A 26,222-nucleotide genomic window follows, 5' to 3' on the forward strand; every position below is an offset into this window, starting at 1 on the left:
TCGGAGTCTCTGCAAAACTGCCTTCATGTGCTCTTCATGTTGTTTAGGATCCTTGGAAAAGATCAGTATGTCATCCAGATATACAATAACAAAGAGAAACAGCATGTCAGAGAACACCCTATCCATAAAGCGTTGGAAAATTGCCAGGGCGTTAGCCAAACCGAAGGACATGACTAGGTACTCAAAATGGCCAAAGGGTATTCTGAAGGCGGTTTTCCATTCGTCTCCTTCCCTGACACGGATCAAATGATAGGCGCCCCTGAGATCCAACTTGGTGAATATCACTGCGCCTCTCACGGCTTCCAGGATATCCGAAATCAAGGGTAACGGGTACCGATCCTTGAGGGTACATTGATTTAGTCTATGATAACCAAAGCAGGGTCTGAGTTCCTTGGTATCCTTCTTGGGAACAAAGAATAGAGAAGCACCAGCAGGAGATTTCGAAGGTCTTATGGTGCCATTTTCAAGGTTGGTATCCAGGTATTCTCTTAGGGCCTTCTTCTCGGGTTCGGAAAGAATGAACATCCTGCCAAAGGGAATCACTGCAGAGGGTTCCGTATCTATTGCGCAGTCTTCAGGTCTGTGTGGGGGTAAGGCCTGAACAATGGCAGTTGAAAACACATCAGCATATGCTTGGTAGACTTCAGGAACTTGCATGACATTGGATACCATTAGTGGTGTCTGTTGTTCCTTTGTTGGTTCCTTTGGGTGTGTTAATGGAGGTTCTAGGGATAGACAATGAGACATGCAAAACTCTGATTCTAGGAATAGGGAACCAGCAGACCAGTTGATATATGGGTTGTGTTTCTGTAGCCAGGGCATGCCCAATACCAAGGGGTAATAAGCTGACTTAATAATGTCAAACCTGATCAAGTCTCGATGGTGATTTATTGAAAGCTGGATCTCCTTGGTCTGAAGGCTTATGGGTCCTGATGTGAGGGGTCTTCCGTCGATAGCCTCCACAGGCTGCATGGTGCTTTGTGTTTCATAGGGAATCTGATGTTTATCAACCCACACATGATCGATGAATATTCCCATAGCTCCGCAGTCTACCAGGGCCAAAATGGAATAGTTTGTATTCTTGGATGGTGATAAAAAGGCCTGTAGTACTGTCACAAACGTCGGTAATGTCCTCTTCTTCAGACGATAAAGTAGTCTCTCCCCCTTCCCCCAACTCCTCACCTTCCACTTTCTTCTTAGGTTTTCCTTCCTTGCGTCTTGAAGGTCTCTCTTTTTTTTTTGAAGGTAAGGACGCCCTCGATAGGATGCCACCGTGCCACTAAAATAGGAGCAAGGGGAGAACCCCTCCGGGAGCGCCAACAAGGGGAAAAAGCCAGTGGCACAAAAAACCCCTAAGAGACTTCCTTCAGATAGTTGAGGCGAGGTTGGTTGGTTACGTTGGAAATTGATAAGTAATCGAAGAGTAGTCCAAAAAGCTTCCAAGAAGACTGGATTCTGACACGTGGCTGGTCAAGAAGGCGCAAGGGCTGGACGAAAGTCACTCCAGGAGTTAGGCAGTTGAGGGTACAACAAAGTCCAGGAGGCTAGAGGACAAGGCAAAGGCAGTCCAGAAAACAGGCAAGGGTCGGGTTACACAGCAGATCCAACAGGTAAGGAGGCAAGACGAAGGCAGTCCAAACAGCAGGCCAGGGTCGGGTACACAGTGGATCCAAATGTAAAACAGGCAAGAAGAAAATCAAAGAAGGATAAGGAGAAGAAGGCAAGAATAGAAAAAGGAGGGACCGAACGAGAAGAAAGAGGGAGAAAGAAGGAGGAGGGAACGCAGGGAAACGGGAGGAGAGGGAAAGGCAGCAATTACTAGGAGCTAGCGAGAGAAAGAAATACAGTACACCCAAGAATACGGGGTAGAAAACGATCAACACAGAGAGGAAGCGAGAACACAGTGGGAGTGGCAGCAACACAGGAGGAAACCCGGAAACGTTGCAACGCGTATGTAACCAGGAAGTGGTGGAATTTATACTTCCGGCTACATACGCGTGCAACATCTAGAACGGTGCAGAGAGAAGCCGTGCCGGGAAACGCAATGGCGGACTTTAACGCCAGCGATTATGCGCCAGCGATTCCACACCCGCCATCCCTGCCGCGATATGACAAGTACCACCAAATTGTTTTGTCCAGGAGAGTTCAAGGATGGAATGGATGTGGAGCAAACATCTCTCTCCCGAAGCTCTGCTCCATCTAGGATCGGGAGCTGGCTTTTACCGAATGCCGAGGGGGTGCTAAAGGACACTCCCTAACCAAATGCTTATCTGAGGCGCAGTACATGCACAAGCCCGTATGAATTCTCCTCATTCTCTCTTGTGGAGATATGGGTCCACGAAAGGCCCCAATCTGCATGGGTTCGGATTCTGAGACTAGGCTTGGGTTGATTTCCGGTCTGGGGGCACCCTCAAATGATACCTTGGAAGGAGTTCCCCTGGATTTCTGCTTTTCTGACTTCCTTTCCTGGATACGGAAGTCAATCTGCATGGCAAGATCCATTAATGTCTGGAATGAACTTGGTCGTGCCACTCTGGCCAGTTCATTCTTAATTTCTTCGTTCAATCCTCTCCTGAACAGGGTAAAACTCGTCTCAGTGGACCAGTCAGCTTCCTTTGCCAGTTGTTTAAATTGGGTCACATACGTGAGCATATCCTGGGCCCCTTGCTGAAAGTCTAACAAGCGTTCTTGTGCGCTGTAGACCTGCTCAGGGCGGTCAAACATGTCTTTTAGGGCCCGTATAAACCCATCATAATCGTCCAGGAGGGCATCACTAGAGTTAACGAGGGGAGTGGCCCAAGTCAAGGCATTCCCGGAAAGGTGAGAGATTATAAAACCCACCTTGGCCCTGGGGGTCGCAAAATAGTAAGGCTTGAAGGTAAAGTGAACCAAGTACGAATCCAGGAATGCACGAAGGGGCGTTGCTGAGCCGTTGTATTTATCCACGACTCCGCCCAGTATAACACTCTCTTTTGTAGCAGAATCCCGGGATAGGGCCAATTGTTTGAGAGCGGCATTCTCCGCTTTCAGATTCTGTACCTCGCTTGATAATTCCTGCATACGACGCATCAAGTCCTGCACAGCAGCTTCCATGTCGATATCGCTTTCGATTGGGTGGCGTCTCAAACTGTCAAGGAGTTCGCCCCTTCTCACCTGAATCCATTCTTTACCGGCGGCCTTGGATTCTGCCTTCTTTCGGATGGAACGGGTTTTGAAGAAGGCGGCCCATGTCTCTGCCGAATCCAGAATGCGTTCAGTTTTCCAGGAGGTCGAATCCAGGAGGCAAGGTAAGTTCGCTAGAACTCGAATCTAGGAGGAAGAAGAAGGGGAGGGTTCAAGGAAGGGAAAGCGGAGTGGAAAAGAGAAGAACCGTGAGCTACGGAGCACACGTCTGGTCGCTACTTCGCAATAGCATTGAGACGCGTGGAGCCGCGCAAGGCGTGGGCTGGAAATAGAGAAAGTTTACGTCCAACGCATGGAGCAAGAGGGGAATGCGTTGGACGGCCATATTGGAGGTATTAATGTGTATAAGCCCGTTGTGACAGGGGCCATGAGGCCCAAAAAGAGCACACCCTGCGATTCATGACAACTGCTCAGTGCTTTTGCAGATTAGGTAGTCCAACAGGGTTTCACGGGCCAGATGCAGGAAGGGATGCTGCACCTCTTCAGGAGTCTTCTTCAGATCTTCAGTCAGCTATTCGTCTGCACAATATTCTTGGCTCAAATGCTGATTATTTATTTTTTGCCACAAAATATGTCATTCTGATAGTACTGGGTTCTACTGAAAGTTCAAGAATCACAGCCAAATCATGAATAGATGGGTGTGCCCACCAATCATCGGTGGCAATGGTAATTCTGTCAGGCACAATTACCACTGAAAACCATCGTACAGCAGCAATTCCTCCAATTTTCAACAGAATTGCTATTACTGCTGGAAAATTGGAGGACTTACCACCAAGCGGAAAAGTTGTTCTGTCACAAACGGGAAGCTCAGCGGCAGCCATCTTTAAAAACACAATCCATCAGGAATCCACTACTTCCCATATCCATCGGCCAACCAAACTTTGCTGAATCATGCCAGGAGACAAGGGCAAGTTGAGGGCACCTAAATTGGGGAGTCCGTAAACCCAAATTAAGTGAAGCTGAGCTGCAGGTATTAGTTGATGTGGTGGTGGACAATACAGAAGAACTATTTGCAACACTCCAAAGCAAGACATCTGTCCACCCCGAGACCACAATATAAACCTAAATGAGGGACAATGTACTGGCAGTGGCCACTGTGAAGCAAGACGTTGAAGACTGCAGGAAGAGGTGTAACGACTTCAAGGTGCTTGTCCACATTCTCATCACCAATTACCACTGCGAGATGTCTCCCACTGAGGGAAGCACAGCGGAGCCGTTGCACCTCACTCCCTGGAAGGACAAAGTGACAAGCATCCTGCACATCAAAGGGATACGAGGAGTAGGAGCAGCGGAGGTGGGAGCAGGAAGCCAAACTGAACCAGGTAAGCAGAAAAGTACACCCTGGGGACATCGATATATGAAGGCAGTGCATGTCTCCCAGTCATCATTAGCTGCAAACCCAGGTGACATTGTTGATGGAATGTCCCTTGCTGGCAACAATGCCAAAGAAATACAGATGACGACCCATTCGAATCCTGGAAGTCACACCATGTTGAAATGAATGGCAAGAAATGTGATGACTGTAAACGTCAACATACTTGTCACCACATGCAACCTTGAGAGCCAATAATGCACAATGCCATGACCATCAACTGAGAGATATCCCGGTCATGCTATATGCACCATGCCAAAAAAATGTAATTACTAGGCCCACGCACATGATCCAAGACATGTGCAAACATGTACAAAGGGCCACATACACACAAATGCATCACGCAGCATGCACCATCACTATAGTGAGTGTCATATTCCAACATAGAACTGCACCAATACCGTCCAGAGAAGTAGACCTAAAACTGCAGCCAACTCTGCCAACAATCCACAGGACGCACCCTTATGGTCACACCAAGATACACATATCTTAATGAAAGAATAAAAGCCTTACACAAGGCTTTTACGTCTTTCATTAACTGTACCCAGTGCCGAAAACTAGCTCCATTATGTTTCATTAAAGCAACTAAATGTCTCATGCTGTCTAGAAATGATGCTTCTGGTTTACTGGGTGGTATAGTATATTTAAGTATTGGCTCAATAAATATGTGCTCTTAGAATACTGTATCCCTAGCTGGGATACAGCAGATAGCTGTTTAAAGGGGACATACACAGGGTTTACAAGTAGGGTGCAGCGATAGCAGAGGTGCTGCAATGGGTTGGGGACCAAAGGAGGAAGGAACTCCAGAGGGGGAGGATAGAGCCAAGTTGTACGATCAGTGATTGGCAAGATGTTCTTGTGGGGTCTTTTGGACCTTCCTGAAATGGAGGATGGAGGGGGGTAATCGTATCAGCATTGTTAACCTTCTTCACAGACAGGGTATAGAGCAGGAAAATACCTGTTTCATGTTTTCACCTCTTTTGCAGTTCTTTGTTTCCTGACTTGCAATCTTGTGGCTTCTGGTGGTGCACTGGCATCCAGCGATGGTGAATTTCTCAGGCAACTAGAGTGTTGTTTTGGGTCGAATATATATATTTATTGTGGTTGGTTTATTTACAAACCTTTCACAAATAGTATTTCGTTGCATAAGTAGTTTACAACAAATGCAAAATATCACAAATACATGATTTTTTAAGATAAATAACTTCCTACCATTTAAAACTCAAGTTCTAAAATCTACAAATCCCAGACAAATCTACCGAAATGGATTCTAGTACTTTTAACACAACCTCAAAATGGTACTATTAAATTCATTACTATGCTAAGCTAATTGGCCCTGGGTTGCAACACATTGCCAATATATCATACCATTTTGTAAAAAATAAAGTAAGGATAGAATTAGTGGAAGATATTCACCACACATCAACCTTGTCCACAAAGATTCTAGTGCCACCCCTGAAGTATCATTTACATATTTCCAAAAATGGACAGTTCTTAAATATCTAAGAGCTGCACGTGAGGTAAGTACATGTTTCAGACTCTCACAAACATTTGGTAACTTGCAAAGTCTACAGTTCCTCTCTCAGCTCTCCAGACCTACTCTACGTCCCATCATCTCCAGCGTAGGCACAATATTCAGACGAAATCTCATCTATTGAAGTCCAGAGTGTGGTGCTGGAAATGTAATTACATAAGTAGGATATCTTACTTTTTTCCATTACAAATGAGCGTCTTCATCATACAATTACAAGCCTGAAAGGATCTCATTCTTGCAACACCAATCCTTTTCATATAATTGTAATATTTCTTGGGTTAGTCAATAGATCCTCCCTACCATATCCCACTTCTTTCAGAATACACTTGTTTGTTCTTGCAGCGTTGTTCAAAGCTGGAATCAAGTTTTCTCTCCTGCAAATATTGATCTCCTCAAAAAAGTTACACATTTCTTTTCCAAAAATACACATTTGCTTCCACAATACAATGCTCCCCAACGAAGTAACGCAGCTCATGTTGTTGGACACAATTAGGAATTCAATAAGGAAGCGAGAGAACGGTTTTCCGTATCTTACCTTCCAAAAAATTCATAATCGTTTCCAAATCTACCAAGATTTGGGTCTAATTGCTTTGTAGGTGTTGAAGGCAATCTTGAACATGATGCGTGCTTGAGGGGATAGCCAGTGTAGCTTCATGAGAATGGGACTTATATTGTTGAATTATCTTAGTCCAGTGATGGGATGTACTGCAGTGCTCCCTGTCCCCACCCTCTACAAATGCTTCACTCCAGGTGGGGCAAAACCCCAGTGCCACTTTCATTAAATGCAATGCCCGCCAATTTAGATTATCTCAGACTGGCAATCACTTTAAACACAATTGTCTCCCTCAACCTGCACACAATCATCCCCCTAAAACAATATACTTACATGGCTGACCTTGATAGTCTTCTTGTTCATATCTGCTACCACAGACATATTGTCACAACTAAACATACCCCTTTGTCCCTTATTGCATTTCCCCACAGGGTCACAGTCACTATGATAAGAGAAAGTTGAGAGGTACAATATGGTGCTCCTTTTTCTGTCAACAGGTATGCCATGCCTCTGCATGCAGTGACTGCCACAGTGCAATCCAAAACCCCAACACATGCAAAAACTATACAATGCACTTCTGTCTGCGTGACAGAATGCCATAAGTGAGGTGTACTCTCATGTGTATTTTTGAAATTGTATGAGCAAAGTGCAGGCGGTGTCTGGAGCAAAGTGTGCTTTGCCAAACAAACACACTTTGCAAATATATTCCATTGTTAAACATTGATGTCAGTGATGACTCATAGAATAGCTTCTGGTTCAAGAGATGAGTAAGTAAATCCCTGGCAACCATTCAATTGGATATGTGTAGACATTTGCTGTGCACAGTCCAGAGACACACCAGCAGCCAGGAGGTGAAAGTTCAACCTTCCAGAAAGAAAGTTACATTGCAGCCTGAAATCTGCACATTTCAAACTGTCAGCAGCTTCTCGTGATCTTTCTTTAAGAGCCAATGTTTATTAGGAAGATAGTTTATTGTTATGCAGATGTATATTTAACAGCTGACATTATGAGTATAGAAAGGATACTGACCAGAGAGCACATGATATTAATCATAAATGTCTGCTAGTGCCCTAGCCCACAAAGGAGCAGTGGGAGTTTATTGAAATAATATTACCCCACGTTACAACTACATTGATATCTCCAATGTCCTGTCATACCTGATGGCAATTCCTTATCAACTTACAAATTACCTGGTAAGTGTATAAGAATATAAAGCAAAATATTGTCAAATGGAACATGTCGTGGTAGGAACAGAAACAAATTGCAACCAGATTCGTTTTAAAATAAATAAATACATACATACATTGACTAATCATGATCTTCACCACCGAGTGGTCCTGAGATGGAAGAGCAAATTAATGAGAACGAATATCCTCACCCTGAACTGACATCAGCTGCTTGAGCCCAGCCGAGGAGGGCCTTTGGTACAAACAAGCAATGTATTCACATTTCATCTGTGTGTGCAGGAGGCCCTTCCAAGGTCTGTGCTTAGCCCATTACAGGATCTTGGATTCTGAATAGCAGATGTGGAATAGGGCAAGTGATAATAATTGCTCCCATAGCCTTTTGTTCTTGGGGAGTCAGGACGTTAGCAGAGCTAAGGCAGCATGAGGCACTGGAGGCAATGGGGATCAATTTGAGGTTTTGGAACTACCAGTGTGATTTTTATCTGTCACCCAGCAACTACACCAGATGCAGGGGGCTTGGAACCTGCCTCAATTACTGAAACTCCACCAGGGAGATGTCTTCATTGTGCCCTAGAAGGAGGCTTGGTATCCACCCATTTCCCTTCTTCTAGACTTCATGTATTAATGGGGTGGAAATGGCCCACTCCGTTGGTTACTTGTTGGGAGTCTATCGCCAAAATAATAAAGTTGGGGAATCAAGAAGGATGTGGACCTTTCCCTAAACTTCCCTAAGGAACATAGGGGGAAATTAGTGGAGGAACTAGGAGCTTATCTTCAGCTGAGGACCAAAGGCACAAGACACAGACACAGGGCAAATAGAACAGAATATGCACCTCACCCCTTTCAACACCTGTATTTGTTCTCTGTGGGACTGGGTTAGAGGAATTCCTATTAGATGGGCATCCATTCAGACAGGGAAGATTATAATACGAAATTGACAGCATGAAGTGAAACTTCAACTCTAATGAAGGGCCTATTTTAAGGAGTCCAATGCTCAGTCCCTATTCTAATCCAGACAGGTCTGGGTGTCAGCATCCAGAAAAGCACCCCCTTCAAGACACTCAGTCTTAGGGAGGCTTTAATTGTCCCAGCACACCTTTTTAAGTTGACCTTGGAAGATCATCCCAACAGTGAGTATTCTTCTGGAACTCTGTAGCTGTGCTGTTCTCCTATCAAGCCAAGAAGACTGTAGAGGTAAACCCATCACAATATTGCTGTCCAATTACAAACCTGTCAGGTGCTAAGAGATATGGATTCTCTTGCAGTTAGTACAGAGACTCAACTCTCTCTATAGCGTTGCATCAGGGGCAGGACTGTTCTCTGCTACAAAACCTGCCACAGTCCCGAGTGGGTATTTTAATCACATTTGGGGTGAGGTTATACTCTGGAAAACAAGGTATGATGAAAACCACAACACAGGTTGCTGGGAGGCTGTTCACTGACTTCCCTTGGCTTGGATTTATGATGCTGTGGGTCCGCTTCTCTTTGTGGTCCTAAATCATTGCAAATTCTTCATGAGATATCACAACTGGGCGGAAGGGTAAACATTAATATTCATTGTGAACCATGAAATAATGTGCCCTTTTAGACAAGCTGGCGACACATTAATTCCCTTTATGATGTTTTACACTTAACACAAGGACATTAGAAAGAAAACATTCATTCTCTTGTAGAAGAAAAAGAATAGCAATAATTGTAGGTTAGTGTTGAATCAGAGTTGATTGCTTTCCAATGATTTTACGTGGTACACAGAGGCATCATTTTTAATTCATGCATTAAAAAGAAGAGAAGTGATCTTGACATAAGAGAATAAGATGACACATGCCTGGCCCATGTTTTTGCAAACTTGTATGTGGTGTACTATAGTAAATCTAATAAAAACGTGAATAGAAAGAAAAAAAGAGTAAGATGATACAAATAACTGGAATTGCTTTTATGATTTTATGATTTTAAAATGTGTATTGTGTATTTTTAATAGACATACTGTTCCGGCCGTTGCAGGGTTAAACCCTGGGCCCCCCTGCCTTAGGGGCGGACCCTCATGATGTGAGGGGGAGAAGGGAATCATGGGTAAAGGCGCGAAGGCGCCAGTTCAGTAGTTTGTTGTACATGAGAATAAAGCATATAATTTACTCTCCGTGCGTATGCGTTTCCTTCCATTACCTAACCTCAACCTTGGCAACGAGGACCATCCAGCATACGCCAGAGTCCTCCTTGGCCATCTGCCGCATCTCCTCCTCCTGTTTGCAGCCTCGAAAGATGGGACTCCTCAATCGGCAATCGCCAACCTCCTCCTCCTGCCCGCAGCCACAAGTGACGGGATTCCTCCTCCGGCGCTCGGCCAAACTCCCTCCTCCCTCCCTGGGGGGGGGGCCGACAGACTCACGTCACCACACGCAGGTGGAGGTGTCTCCTCCAGCGGCCCGCCACACCTCCTTCTTCCCGCACGAAGCAGAGATCATAGCGTGTCCGCTCCATGACGGGCGGCACTCTGCCAGGCTTCCTCCCTCCTCGCATGACGACACATGACCGCAGGCAACTTAACTGTGACACCAACGTGGGCCCAGGCAATCCGCCGGCCACACCTCCTCCTCCTTCATGTGCTACTGCCCCAGGGAGCATATCGTGGGCCTGGCTGAACATGCTGTAACCATCCGGTGAAAGCACACAAAACTCCACAAAGGGTGCTCACCCCCCCTGCCGAGGACACCGCAAGAGACACCGACGTTGACCCTGGGAAACAACTTCACGGCTCGGCACCGCCATCACAACCCACATGCGCCGGTGAGTTTGACCCAGCCCACACCTAGGGTGCCGCACCACTCCACGCCAAGACACGCCCAACCTGGCTGATCTAGCATATCCTGTGCCCACCGGTATTCCGGGACTCCACCACTGCAGCCTCAAGTGCAGCCACCAACTGTCCAGCCAGATTGTAAGATGAGTAACCCAACATCACCCCAGCCTGCCCGCGCAGCGTAGTCGATTCAACTACGGTTGCCGCCACCGTTCACGATGACCCCTCAAGCCACGAAAGGGCCCAGATGGACCGAATGGATGGAGGATTTTCAGCACTTCGTAAGAGGCTTGGGGGATGGCGATTCTCCCAATATCATAGACATTTTCCTTAACCTGGTGGGGGGTGAAATTAAAACCATAGTAAAGACAATCCCTGCAGCTGAACAAAACAATTTTGCTGAACTAATCAAGGCACTGGACAAACTCCTCATCTTTGAAGTAAATAGGGATTATGAAAGATATCTGTTCAACCAGTGTACACAAAAACCACAGGAGACAGTGGATGAATTCATAACCCGCCTAAGAGTAAAGGGCGCCCATTGCCGGTTTGACGCATTTTCACTCGAAGAAGCAATACGACTCAGAGTCATTGAAGGCCGTTTATCGCGCGCCCTCAAAATGCAGCAACTAAAAAAAAACCTCACCATTCCTGAAGTGAGCGAGCTCGCCCGCATCTATGAGAGGGTGGACGCCCAAGCAGCCTCCATGGGCGGCACCGGCAACCCCAAGCAAGACACTATTGAACTCATAGCAGCCATGCAACCTCCCCGCCAGTGTGACAGAGGGCAGCAGGCATATAGACTGCAACTTCCACAAGTCCCGCGTCAGTAGAGGCAGTGCCTCCGTTGCAGAATGTCATTCCCACATTCGGGGTCATGTCCGGCTCTATCACAACGATGCACAAACTGTGGGAGGGAAGGACATTTTCACTTGGTGTGCAGAGGAGGGATACCATTCCCCCCATCACGCCCACAAGCGCCCACCAGGACACCGTTTCGGCCTCCGTCCCCACAATATAGACAGCCAAGATACTACCAGCAGAACCCACGTCGGTTTGTCAGAGCCATCGATGATGAGTACCAAGGCTATGAGTATTCAAACACGCCTGAACACTCAGACCAACCTCGTTACCTAACAGATGAGTATGACAATCCTCCAGAAGAACTTGGGGACGAGGGACATTATGGCAACCGCCTATGGCACATACCAAGATCCGCACTAACAATGAGGAAGCCAGAGAGGCCCCCAAAATCCCCATCAAGATGGATAACAGCCTATTCCTGTTCATGGTGGATTCCAGCGCCACTATAAACACCAGGGGGCGAACAAGACTACGCCAAGATGGAGAACCAACCGACGCTAGAGCCGTCATGGTCACGCATTTTCCAACGGGGAGCTGCTATACCCCTACAGACAGTTGGACACTTTATACGCCGCCTTCTCCTGAAAGGGCGTCAAGTAGACACCACCATCCATGTCATCCGCTCACTTACTAGGAGTCGATGCCTACTCAGTTACCACACAGCGTCCCGGCTAGGGCTGATCAAAATTCATGTAAATGCTGGCGACACCATCACTGTAACATCGGACAGACAAGGCCCCAAAGGCCTCATCGGAGCTATCGCAATGGGACAATCCAAAAAACTCATCACGCAGGAGGACATCATGCAGAAATTTCCAGATATATGCACAGGTTTGGGGAAACTCAAAGGTCCCCCATAAGACTCCATATTGACCCCACAGTGAGACCAGTGCCACAACATCCCAGAAGGGTCGGGTTCCACCTACAAGAAGCAGTGTTGCATGCTCTTCAACAGCTGCTCTTAGACGGCATCATTGAGCTGGCGACAGGACCAACACCATGGGTGTCTCCCCTAGTCATAGTCCCCAAAGAAGGAGGCAAAATTCGCCTTTGTGTAGACATGAGGGTAGCCAACACCGCGATCCAACGCGAGAGACATCCGGGTCCAGGCATTGAGGACATGACCGTGCAGTTAAACAACGCTCAGTTGTTCTCGAAACTCAACCTAATCCAGGGCTACCATCAGCTTGAGTTGCACCCTGACTCCAGAGCAATTACGACATTTGCAACCCATGACGGTTTATTCAGATACCAAAGGCTGAACTTTGGGATCTCGTCAGCTGCTGAAATTTTTCAGGAGACTATACGCCAAATAATCAGAACCATACGAGGTGCCCTGAATTACAGCAACAACATCCTCATCTTCGGATCGTCTAAAGACTCACACGACAGGGCGCTATACGCCACCTGCGAGGCACTACTAGCTGCAGGCCTTACACTGAACATCTCCAAGTGTCATTTCAGCAAAGCCAAGCTCACATTTTTTGGGCACATCTTCTCCAGTGATGGTATAATGCCGGACCCCGAAAAAGTTGACACGATCACTAACCTCAGCGAACCACAACAGGCCGCAGATGTTCGCTCGTTCCTGGGCATGGCTGGTTATTGCGCAAGGTACATACCTCACCATGCCTCACTTACAGAACCCATCAGGAGACTACTGCAAAAGGAGTCAGTGTTCGCTTGGACAGCGGAATGTCGGAGCTCCTTCATGGAAATCAAGCAGGCCCTCACTGAAGCACACCGCCTTGCTTATTTCAACCCGTCGTGGCACACGGAAGTGATCGTGGACGCAAGCCCTGTTGGCCTAGGAGCCATTTTGGCCCAAACAAGTGGCGCAGATGTGAACCCCAGACACGTGGTTGTGTACGCAAGTAGGGCACTGTCAACCCCGGAAATGGCCTATTCCCAAGCAGAAAAAGAAAGCCTGGCCGCCGTCTGGGCATGTGAGCACTTTCACAACTTTCTAATTGGAAAGAAATTCACCTTAATCACGGACCATCAGGCCCTTCTCTCCTTGTTTCGGCAACCCTCACACCAAGATGCCCCCGAGGGTCGAGCGGTGGGGCATACGCCTCCAGGAGTATGACTATGACATTATTCACCGTCACGGAGGCGACCTAAATCCTGCCGACTACTTTTCATGTCACCCGGTCGGGGCCCCGGTCACCCGCAAAGGAGACGTTGCATATGTGCAATACATCGCTTTGAACTTGCTGCCGCCAGCCTTATCGCTCGAGACTGTCGCGGCCGCGTCCGCTGCAGACCCCACAACCGCGCTTGCGATCAGCCTCACAACAACCAGCAAATGGAAGGACTACAGGAGAGCAATGCTGGCACACCCGGGGGTGAGCAAACAGGAAATCGAAAGACTGGCCAGAGTACACAGTGAACTGGAGGTAAAAAACAACATCCTACTCAAAGGATGCAGGATCGTCATCCCAGCCACTCTAAGGAATGAGGTTGTCTGTACTGCACATGAGGGACACAGGGGGGCCGAAAATATTAAGAAACAATTAAGATGTCATGTCTGGTTTCCGTTCCTAGATGCCGCAGTCGATGAATGAGTTAGGAACTGCCATGCCTGCCAATGCACGTCACCAGCGGAAGCCCCGGCACCATTACAACACACACAGATACCTGACCACCCATTGGAATGAGTAGCCATGGATTTCTACGGATCCACAGAAAAAGGCGTCTATCTCTTACTCCTGATAGACGAACACTCATGGTTTCCGATACTAAAGAGTGTCGCCTCCACAGCATTTCCCCAAGTGGCAGCTGCATTGGAAGAAATACTCAGTGAGTGGGGAATTCCCAGAGTAATTAAGTCTGATAATGGACCCCCATTCTGCGGGCAGGAATTCGGAACACTGGCCAAGCATTTGGGATCTAACCACATGAAAATCACCCCTCGCTACCCGCAAGCAAATGGGATGTCAGAGCGGTTCATGGCTTCGATCAAAAAAACAATCCAGAGAACGAAGATCGAATCAGTTAACACTCATCAAGCGCTATGTCGCCTCCTCAGAGACTATCGCAATACACCCCATGAGGCCACAAACAGGACTCCTGCCAAACTCATGTTCCGTTATGAGGAACAAACCCGCATCCACAGAACATGGCAGCCAGGGAGCCTCCGGATAGTGAGGTTCTCAGAAGAGATGCAGAAGGGAAAGAAAGAGCCAAACGAGACACGGATGCCTGGTGGAGAGCGACGCCGAAAGACTTTCGGATAGGCGATGAAGTTCTGGTACAGCAGCCAATGCTGCGCAAGACGGACTCGCGATTCGCATTGAGCCCTTTGAGGGTCACTGCCATAAAGGGGATGATGATCACAGCTCAGGACCAAGACAAAGCCATCACGAGGAACTGCCAGCAGTTCAAACATTATTGAAAGAGAGAAGGCGCTGAGGCTCCAGAGAGACTGTTGACCCCAGAGCCACGGGTCCCGAGAGACGACCTGTGGATCCCTCCTGAAGGTGGGTGTGGGGAACTTGAGCCAAGCATAGAAGTGCCGGGTGCGGGTTTGTCGGAAGCCCAGTTTGAGAGACCCCGCTGAGTCATCACGAAGCCAGCGCGGCTCGTTGAAGAGTGCTGAGTTCTTGTTTGGACATATTTGTCCGGGGGTGGTGTTTCCGGCCGTTGCAGGGTTAAACTCCAGGTCCACCTGCCTTAGGGGCGGACCCTCATGACGTGAGGGGGAGAAGGGAATCATGGTTAAAGGCGTGAAGGCGCCAGTTCAGTAGTTTTTTGTACATGAGAATAAAGCATATAATATACTCTCCGTGCGTATGCATTTCCTTCCATTACCTAACCTCAAAACATACATTTATAGATTATTTAAAAATATGAGTACAATTGCTGTGCCCTACTTGTAACAGTTCAGAAGCCTGAAGTGGCTTGTGCCCATCAGAGCATCAATATCACCAACCAATCGGTGTGAGGGTGGGGAGAGCATGAAGAGCGTGCCACCCTCCAACCCACTGCAAATGCCTTTAGAAAACAAGAGGACGATGAAGCCACAACTTCATTGGTGCAATCTTCACAAAGATCAATAAATGAAGCTGATTTAAAAGAGGTGACATTTGCTGGATGACTCATCCTTGCACCTCTCCGAATCAATTGGGCCTAAAGTATTTCAAAAGAAAGTGAATGCTTCCGCAAGGGAGTCCCAGGAACGCCAATAACAACACAAATCTACCCAGAGGGCAACAGGAGTGAGCCTGCCATGGAAAAGATAATCCGAACATCATGGATACTACGTAAAACAGATGGAATATAATTATAGGAGCAACGAGTGATGGTATTGCTGCAGATGGCGACAAGACACGCAACCCCAAGACTTTCGTTAGTTGGAATGTCAGTTTTAAGGCACCACACTGCCGTGGGCCGGCCCCACCTCGGTGGGGGAAGCAAGAGAAGCAGCGTAGCCCGAGCAGGGGGTAGGAGGCTGGGCGTCTTGTTTAATAGTTATGGTTAGTGAGTGGTTAGTTAGGAGGAGTAAAAGCATGAGTGGGGGAGGAAGCGCAAATGGCAGGCAAACATACACATATCCCGATGATGGCTACCGAGGAAGCACAACAAGGCGGCACACTCGTAACAAATCCAAACGTGTAAGACACAGCAAGAACGGGGAGGGTCAGACCCACCCCAGGAGGGAGAAATCAGTGGACGACGGAACAAGAATGCCCACCAGCAGACACAAGCCGATAGGCAGCCCTATGGGAACAGACGGGCCACGGGACAATGCAACCAAATGGGCCAGGAAAAAGCAGTCATAGCCACCTAGAACGTCAGGGGACTAAACGCCTACGTCAAGAGACTAAGGGTCTACGCCTGGCTCAATAGAGCAAAAGTCCAAATTGCTATGCTGCAAGAAACACATTTAACGGCGGAAAAGCAAATTAAAATAGCTAGGAAATGGGGAGGACAAATGTATAGCTCAACATACTCGGGCTATGTCAGGGGAGGTCCCTTCAAACTAATAAGACAAGAGAGGGACATGGAAGGCAGAATGTTGATCGTACACAGAATGTTGGAAAACAAAGAGATGTGTCTGATAAACACATATGCCCTCAGCCACGACATGGCAGAGTTTTTTAAGATGATTACAGCCTGGCTAGCCCCCTACAGAAAAGCGTCATTCATATGGGCAGGAGACTTCACTGCATGCTGAACCCGCTGGTGGACAGATCTAACAGAAAGCCGAAAAAACCAGCGCCGCCGGCCAGGGCCCTACAGAAGAATCTAGACCAGCTGGAATTGGAAGACGTCTGGAGGAAAGTACATGCAAACACCAGAGGATAAACACACTATAGCGCCTCACACGGCACGGACACTAGCGTAGATTACTTATTTATAGGCAGGGAGTCCCTCTGGGAATTCACAGGGATACATATTAAAGCAAGAACGCTATCTGACCACGCCCCGATAGTAGCAACATGGACATACACATACAGAGGAGCCCCCATACCCACCTGGAGACTGAGGGCGGAGACACTGACAGATGAGGTTTTCCAAGAATATATTATAGAGACAATAGAGGACTATTTTTGGGGAGTGTGGACAGCACTGGCATGGTCTGAAAAGCTTTCAAGGTGGTGGTCAGAGGAGCGGCGATAGGGAAGGCAGGTGGACTCAGGGGATCCATTATGGCTGATCTGGGAGAAATAGAAAAGGAGATAGAACGGGCAGAAGCACGGGCAGGGGAGAAGGGGGTAGAACCGGAGGAGCTTACAGCGCTGCAATTTCAGTGTTGCGCAATCTGGGAAAACTGGGCAGATTAGACTCTGGGAAGTATGTACAGAGACTATACGCTGAAGGGGACAAGCCTGGCAGGCTCCTAGCCTGGCTCACTAAACAAAAGAACAGGCACAAACTAATAACCGCAATTAGGGATGAGCGAAGCAAGGAAGTGAGGACCCAAGACGGGATTAATGGGGTTTTCTCGCAGTTCTATGAAGAACTGTATTCCAGGAAACAGAAAAAAACGGAGGCGGAAGATATAACTGATGATCTAGGGGAAATTCCCCTCCCCAGATATCGAAGGAGCAGGTGCAGACATTGGATATGCCTCTTACTCTTGATGAGCTGATCGCAGTGATAGCCGACCTCCCAACAGGCAAATCCCCGGGACCAGATGGGTTTCCCAGGGAATTCTACAAGAAATATAAAGACACCTTGGCCCCAGGGCTGCTAGAGATGTTTCGGGAGGCATATGAGGAGGGAAGGTTGCCACAGAGCTGAAATTGGTCATCATACCCATATTGAAACCGGGGAAGCCGCCTCTTGAGTGTGGCTCCTATATACTGATTTCCCTAATCAATCAGGACTCCAAAATCCTGACCGCAACCCTAGCGAGCCTACTCAAGCGGGTCATATCCACGCTGGTGCACCCAGACCAAACAGGATATGTACCAGGGAGAAACACGACATGGAATTTGCGCAGACTCCACCACGTCATTGAGAGCATGAACCAGGAACAGGGGGAACGTGCAGTGGTGTCGTTAAATGCCATTAAGGCATTCGATTCAGTGCATTGAGACTGGCTCCTGGGGGTTCTCGCCCATTTTGGGATAGGGGAGCGGTTCCTCTGATGGGTTCGGCTTCTTTACAGTGATCCCAGAGCAAGGGTGAAAATGGGTAGGCACATCTCGAGGGGTGGAAGATTGGCAGGGGTACAAAGCAGGGATGTCCACTATCCCTGATGCTATATATACTGGCTCTGCAGCTAATTGCCACCTTCCTCAGGGCAGAGTACGAGAACGCGGGAATAGAAATAGACGGGGTGTACACTTAATTTTCAATATATGCAGATAACATACTCCTCTACGTCGGGAACCCAAGGGAAAATATGCCAGACCTGCTAGAAGCACTGGGGGCATTTGCCAGACTGTCGGTATCACGATTAATAAGGAGAAATCCTCGCTCTTCCCCCTGGCAGGCTTGAGGAGGGCCGCTCCTGACCAGCTACCGAGCCTAGGACTCACATGGACACGAATCACTTTCCGCTACTTGGGAGTGGACATACACCACAGCACCACAGCAATGCACACGGCTAATACACAGGCGGCCTTGGCCAAAATAGAAAAAGCTATGATGTTCTGGAAGACACTCCCAATGGGAATGATAGGACGAGCAGCCCTACTGAAGATGATGGTCCTGCCCCGCCTACTGTATTACTTTACTAATATCCCATATAACATTCCCAGGCCCGTCTTTAAACGGCTACACACACTGGCAAGAGAGTTTGTGTGGGGCGGGGGAGGAACAGGCTAGCGCTGAACACACTACAGAGAGATTATGAATGGGGGGGATCTAGCTACCAGACTTTGAACGCTACTACCTGGTGGGACAACTCCAATTCATTGTGAAATGGTTGGGGATGACAGATCTACAGATACATTGCTCTTTCAGCAGCGGTACAACACTATTACCTGAGGGAACTCCCATGGATGGACAAGGCTCTAACCAAACCACTCCCTGCTATAGTTCAACTGGGCCTGACTCTGTGCAGGAGAGAGTGGAAGATACAAGGGGCGCGGGACCCCTACTCAAGACAAATCCCCCTTGCGGGAGACCTATGGACAGAAGGACAGTGGGTGGATTTTCAGAAGTTGATGGATGAACAGGGCGTACACAGCAGACAATTCCCATTGTACAATAGTATGATACAGACGATCAAGAAGAGTTGGAGGACATTGCCGAGTGAAGGAGACAGTGAGGGGGTACTGGATGCGTGGTACGGAGGGAAAACACACAATATCCAGACTCTATGAACAGCTGCTGTGTAGCAATAATGAAAGGGCGTTGCAAGTAAGAGCTAGATGGGAGGAGCAACTCCACAAGACCTTCACTGATGGGGAGTGGAGCAGGACACTTCAGTATGCCAAAAAAGTCTTCAGAAATGCGAGATTCAAGCAAATGCAGCTGTACCTCACGCACAGGGCGTACCTCACGCCCAAGAGAATGTCACACATGGGAAACAAACAAACCCGAAGCTGCCCATGTTGTGCGGCAGAACAGGTGGATATGATACCTATGTTCTGGTCCTGCCCGGTGATACTCAAACTCTGGGACACAGTGAAAACGAGGGCAGAGGTAGGAGGGATCCAAATGCAAGCGTGGTCACCAGAATCTTACCTCCTGGGGCTGTTCCTGAGGGGCAGCAAACAACGGACACATATAGCGAAAATAAAAGACCTAGGGCCTCATTACGAGGTTGGAGGTAATGGAAAAACGATGCCGGTAAAGGATTACCGGCATCGCTTACCGCTCCGGTGTATTATGACCCGGCAAGCCGCTATTAGCGGCACCCTAAATAACGGTGCCTCTAATAGCGGCATGGGCGCGTACACGCGCCCCTTCGGGGAGCAAATACTGGCATGCCGGTAATAGGAGGACATCCCAACCCACGCGGACATGCAAATACCGGCATCCAGAAGCTGGTAATCAAGGCCTGTACGATGCCAGCCACACAGGCATCGCGGACCACCCGCAAACAGCAATCAGCAATCAAGCCAACTGCCACAGGTGCACACAATCACCACAGGTGGAGTCAATGGAGTCTGGGCCAGTATTAAATGAGCACACCCACACACCACACCCCTTCCAACACCAAAATGCTACCACTAGCTGTTGCAATCATGGCGCTGGAGGACATGCCTATACTGCTACAACTACAGCAACAACACCAACTACAACTACAACAACAACTACAGCAGCAACAACAGGCAGCACAGAGGAGACGCAGGAGGACAAGGAGGGTGAGACAGGCCCAGCAATTACCACCAGCGCAGCCAGCAGTGCCTCGTAGGCAGCCATCAATCCCTCGCACTAGACCCAGCCCATTCAACCTAACCCCTGAGCAGATACACACCCTGTACCGGTTGGACCGGGACACCATCACCACCATAGTGGACATGATACACAACGACATTGCCAGCCTCATAGAAATGCGCACTGCCATCCCCCCACTACTAAAGGTGGTGTCTGTGCTCCACTTCCTGGCCACTGGCACCTATCAACACACAGTGGGCTAGCTGCATGGCATTTTACAACCACTATTTTCACGCATGTTGAACCAAGTGCTGGATGCCCTCCTGAAGCATGCAAGCACCCACATATCCCTAACACGGACTGCCCAGGAGATAGCCGACACCAAAGTAGGCTTCCATGCACTGGCAGGCATGCCCAATTGTGTTGGTGCCCTGGACTGCACCCATGTGGAATTGGTAGTCCCCCATGCCATAGAGGTGGTGTACCGCAATTGCAAGCAATACCACTCCATCAATGTGCAAATGGTATGTGACTCCAGCAAGATCATCACACATTGCTGCGCCCGATTTCCCGCATCAACACATGATGCCATGGTGCTTCACAACTCCACGCTACCCCGTCACATGGAGTGACATGCTGGACCACGTGCCTGGCTGCTTGGTGAGTTGCCCAACTGGCCCATGGCAGTGCTTTGGGGTACTGATGTGTAGGGATGCATACTCCACCTGGGTGGGAAAAGGGGGGCAATACTCCACCTGGGTGGGAAAGGGGGGGATGCATACTCCACCTGGGTGGGAAAGGGGGGGATGCATACTCCACCTAGGTGCCAATTGTCAGTGATTGGAGTATGCATGCAGAACTAAACACTCCTGACCTGAACCTACTAAACGGAACATGACACATCACTGGCACACATTTTACCAATTATGCATATCAATGACAACAAGTAAGAGGCACAACAAGGACACCATTGTGATGGCAAGCAATGCATGACAGAACAGGATTGCAACTGTGCCAATGTGGCTAGTGTGACCATGCATAGGGCCTCATCACGAGTTGGGCGGTAACAAGGCGCTATTAGCGCTGGATCACGGGTTTGGCGGAAGGGTTATTGCCCATTCCCCATTGGGCCCGTTCGGGAATTCCTCATTCCCCATTGGGCCCAATGGGGAAAATTCACGCTATTACCCCTGGCGGATTTCCCACCGGCAGTAATCACGACGAAAATCACCAATTTTGCTGCGGATTTCCCCCCAGCTCAGAGCTGGGGGGAAATCCGCCACAGCCATGATCTGGCGGACCCTTAAATGCGGCAGTAATAGTGCTACCGCCGCTTTTAAGGATTACCGCCAGACTCGTGATGAGGTCCATAGTGTAGAATACACAGCATGAATGGGAGGCTAAACATTGTCGTACTACCACAGTACATCCGCCTCAGCATGCATTATTACACCCTGCATCATCTATTGAACGCCATCCAGACCACCACACCTCATAACAGTATAGTATGCATCTAGGTAACAATTTTGCATACGTACAGGGACATGTGCATTTCCACTCCAAATAGCTGCGGCCATGACTGTGCTTCATGAAGGTGGCAGCTCAGAGTGACACGCTGTAATGATTCAACACTAACCTGACTCGTGCAGCAATCAACAAGGCAAATGGAGAGTCCCCTGAGGCCCCTAACACCTCCCTCCTCCCTGAGAGGGAAACGAAGGGTTGTGCGAGGGATCCCAGGGAAACCCTCCTGGGGGAAAAAACCCTGCTGGAACGGATGTGGAGGTGAATCGGTTGCTTATCCGCTGGCAGTTTACAGGATTCACTGGATCTGGTCACAGAATCTCGGCGAAATCCGGATTCTAGATAAGTAAACAAGAGATGAGTGAAGGAACTAGGTACGAGAGGAATCAATGTAATGGTTGGTGATGTACCTAACGTGTCTGGAAGGGGAGGCTACCGGAGTTTCCTGTAGACTCGTGAACAGCGGAACGGGAAGGCTGGGCAGAAAGGCAAGGCTGTAGGAAAGAGCAGGAAGGAAAGATAAGCATAGGAATAAGGTATAGAATAATAAATTCCCTAGATGCGAACTCACGTAGCGTCTGTAGAGAGTAGCGACGCACTGAGCTTCAGCTCTGCTGGGCCATATCCGGAATCCATGAGAGAACGAGATGACATCAGAGGACGTCTGCCATGCGAACGTGAAAACACTGCACCGTAACCCAAAGGATGAGGAGCCATCTTGGAAGAGGGGGAAATGGAGAGTGCTCGCAATCTCCAGCGTTGCCACAGGGAACGCCGGTGCCAGTAAGTCGTGACAGTATGCCTCCTTCCGAGGGTAACACCCCCTGGCTTGCCCGGATGACACCTGTGAAAATGGCGAACAAGTACGGGGGCGTGGACCGCTGAAGCTGGTTCCCATGTACGGTCGGCCACAGAGTAACCCTTCCAATGGATCAAATACTGCAGTCGACTGCGATGATAACGGGAATCACAAATGCCCGAGACTTCGAACTCCGGACCCTCCGTAGTAGCTACTGGAGGCGGGTAGGCCTTAGTAGATCGACCAAAACGATCCGATACGTGAAGCTTGAGTTGTGAAACGTGAAAAACTGGGTAGATTCTGGACCAAGAAGGTGGAAGCCGTAACTCAAAAGCCAAGGAACCTTTTGCTCTCAATACCGTGAAAGGTCCAAAATATTTCGGAGACAATTTAGAAGGAACCAGATGTCTGGGCAGAAACTTTGCTGAAAGCCAGACCAAATCACCCGGAACAATCACTGGAGATGGTGAACGATGCAAGTCAGCATAACGTTTAGCATGCTCTTGAGCTTCCAGTAATGCGGTTCTGGCCAAAAGATGTCCCTGTTGAATGTCGCGCATTAGGGCGTCCACATCTGGAAAGGCTGAAGAACTGAGAAGAGAGGATGAATAGCAGGAAGGATCGTACCCATAGGTACAATGAAAGGGACTAGTTTTGATAGAAGCATGAGGAGCGTTATTGTAGGCAAACTCTGCCAAAGGTAACAAATCCTTCCAGTTGTCCTGTGCCGCTGATACAAAACAGCGCAAATACGTTTCCAGAGTCTGATTTAAACATTCAGTCTGCCCATTCGTTTGAGGATGGTAACCCGAACTCAAGGCTCTCTTTATGCCTAAGGCAGAGCACACTTGTTGCCAATATCGGGAAATATATTGGGAACCCCGATCCGACACTATGCTGTCAGGGAGACCATGCCGGGAAAAGATGGAGTCTATGAAATGTCTGGCCATCTGTGGAGCTGTCGGTACTGAGGGCAAAGCCTGGAAATGAGCCAATTTGGTGAAATAATCCACCGTTACCATAATGGTGGTATGATCTTTAGACTTAGGTAAGTCAACAATAAAATCTGTAGAAATCAACTGCCAAGGACGAGTAGGTATCTGGACTAGAGCCAGCTTTCCCAATGGTTTACTGCGAGGTACTTTGACTTGCAGACAGATCACACAGGAAGAGACGTAATCAGTCACGTCCCTTCTTAATGTTTCCCACCAGAAATGTCTCAGTATGAGCTCCTGGGTGCTGGCTATTCCACGATGACCTGCTACACTAGAATCATGACACATGTGCATTACTTCAGTTCGAAGCTCGAGTGAGGGAATGTACACCCGATGACCCCGGTAGAAACATCCGTCTTCGAGACTTAGTCCCCATTTATCCGCCTGAAATCTAATGGAGTCCATTAAGACATGAGTTTGGGCTGCTACAGAGTGAAGGAAGTCCTGTACTATAGATATAAATGTAGCATGAGGAAACAGTCTTTCGGTCTGAAAACCAGATTTGCAATCGGGATCTCTTCGAGATAGAGCGTCTGCTTGAAGATTGATTTTACCTGGAATGATAGAGAAAGTGATATTGTAGGGAGAGAAAAAATGGGCCCATCTTGCTTGCCGGCTGTTGCGAGTCTCAGCGTATTGTAAACTCTTGAGATTCTGATGGTCGGTGCGGACCTCAATGGGATGTTGGGAGCCCAAAAGGAGATGTCTCCATTCTTGAAAGGCCCGTTTTATAGCCAGCAACTCTTTCTCTAACACTGTGTAATTGATCTCAGAGGGAGAAAAAGTCTTGGACAGAAAAGCCACAGGGTATTCTGTTCCTTGGGCAAAAGCTTGTTTAAGTACCGCACCCAAAGCAAAATGGGAGGCATCAGTTTCAACAATAAACGGTAAGCTCTGATCTGGGGTTCGCAAGAGTGGAGCGGAAGTAAAAAGAGTCTTCAAAGTATCAAAGGCTGACTGGGCGACTTCTGTCCAGTTAAAAGGCTTTCCCTTCTTGAGTAAACTTGTAAGGGGCAGAACGATTGAGGAAAATCCCGCTATAAATTTCCTATAGAAATTCGAAAATCCCAGAAATCTCTGTAGTTCCTTGATAGAACTGGGAGAGGACCAGTCCAGAATAGCGGTCACCTTGCGGGGATCCATGGAAATTCCAGTAGGGGACAGAACAAACCCCAGGTACGTGACCGTAGTCTGATGGAATCTGCACTTTTCTGGCTTGCAATAGAGGTGGTTACTTCGTAATCGGTGTAAGACCTGACACACGTGTTGGTGATGTTCTGTAGGATTGCTGGAAAACACCAATATGTCGTCAAGATACACCACTACCGTATGAAGAAGGAGGTCTGAGAATATATGGTCAATGAATCTTTGAAAAACTGCAGGTGCATTCGCGAGTCCGAAGGGCATCACCCGGTATTCGAAATGACCAAAGGGGGTATGAAATGCGGTCTTCCACTCATCCCCTTCTTTGATTCTGATGAGGTGATAAGCCCCTCTGAGGTCCAACTTTGTGTAAATCGTTGCCCCTTTTACTGCTTCTAGGATGTCTGGTATTAAGGGCATTGGGTATCGATCGGGAATTGTGATCTTGTTAAGACCCCTATAATCAATGCAGGGACGTAACTCGTCCGTGTCCTTCTTTGCTATGAAGAATAACGATGCGCCTGCAGGGGAAGTCGATTGCGCAATCAAACCATTTCTAAGGTGGTTTTCTAAATACTGTCGTAGGACTGATTTTTCCTTCTCGGAAAGGATGTACATCTTTCCAAAAGGGAGTGGCTGAGAGGAGTCTAGACGAAGGCAACAATCGTCTCTACGATGAGGCGGAAGTTCAGAAAATTTGGAAGAGGAGAAAATGTCCAGAAACTCTTCGTACTCAGGAGGAACAAGACTAATCAAGTCTACTATCCTTTGAGGGGCAACAGGATTCGAAGAAGGAGGACAAAATCCGACTGATCCTTCAGCAAGACAGTGTTGGGTACAGTATTCTGATCCTAAAAAAATGGAACCGGCTGTCCAATTTATGTAAGGGTTATGTAGTCTTAACCATGGCAAGCCCAAAATGACAGGGTAGTGAGCTGCTTTTATAATATCAAATACGGCGTCCTCCCTGTGTGATCCAATGAACATCTTCAAAGTGTGAGTCTGTTCTCGTATGGGTCCCGATATTAGTGGGGTTCCGTCTACGCCTTCTACAGGTACAGCGATTGCTTTAGGAGATCGGGGAATATTCAGTTTTCTCGCCCAAAAATCGTCCATGAACAAACCAGCTGCCCCACAGTCAACCAAGGCTGGGACAGTAACAATGTTTTCATCTGACAGAGAAAAAGTGACACGCAGGACTACCATGTCCAGCGAGGGAGACAACCTTGTAGGAGATTGGGAACCTGTATCTGTTACCCCGACCGTATGTCCCCTTACGGTTGAGGTCTGGCGTTTCCCGAACGAAATGGTTTTCTGAGAGGAACGACTGGGCACTCGTGCACGGCATGGCCAGAAGAGCCGCAATACATGCATAGTCCCTGGTTTCTTCTGCGGGCGCGTTCCTCTTGAGTCAGAGGACCCCGTGTAGTGCCCAACTGCAGAGGTTCTTCCGGAGTAGCTGTTTTAGGGAAGGATGCTAATTCTGGCGC

Source organism: Ambystoma mexicanum, chromosome 5q, assembly GCF_040938575.1.
Source record: "Ambystoma mexicanum isolate Mex_15411 chromosome 5q, UKY_AmexF1_1, whole genome shotgun sequence".
Lineage (NCBI taxonomy): Eukaryota > Metazoa > Chordata > Amphibia > Caudata > Ambystomatidae > Ambystoma > Ambystoma mexicanum.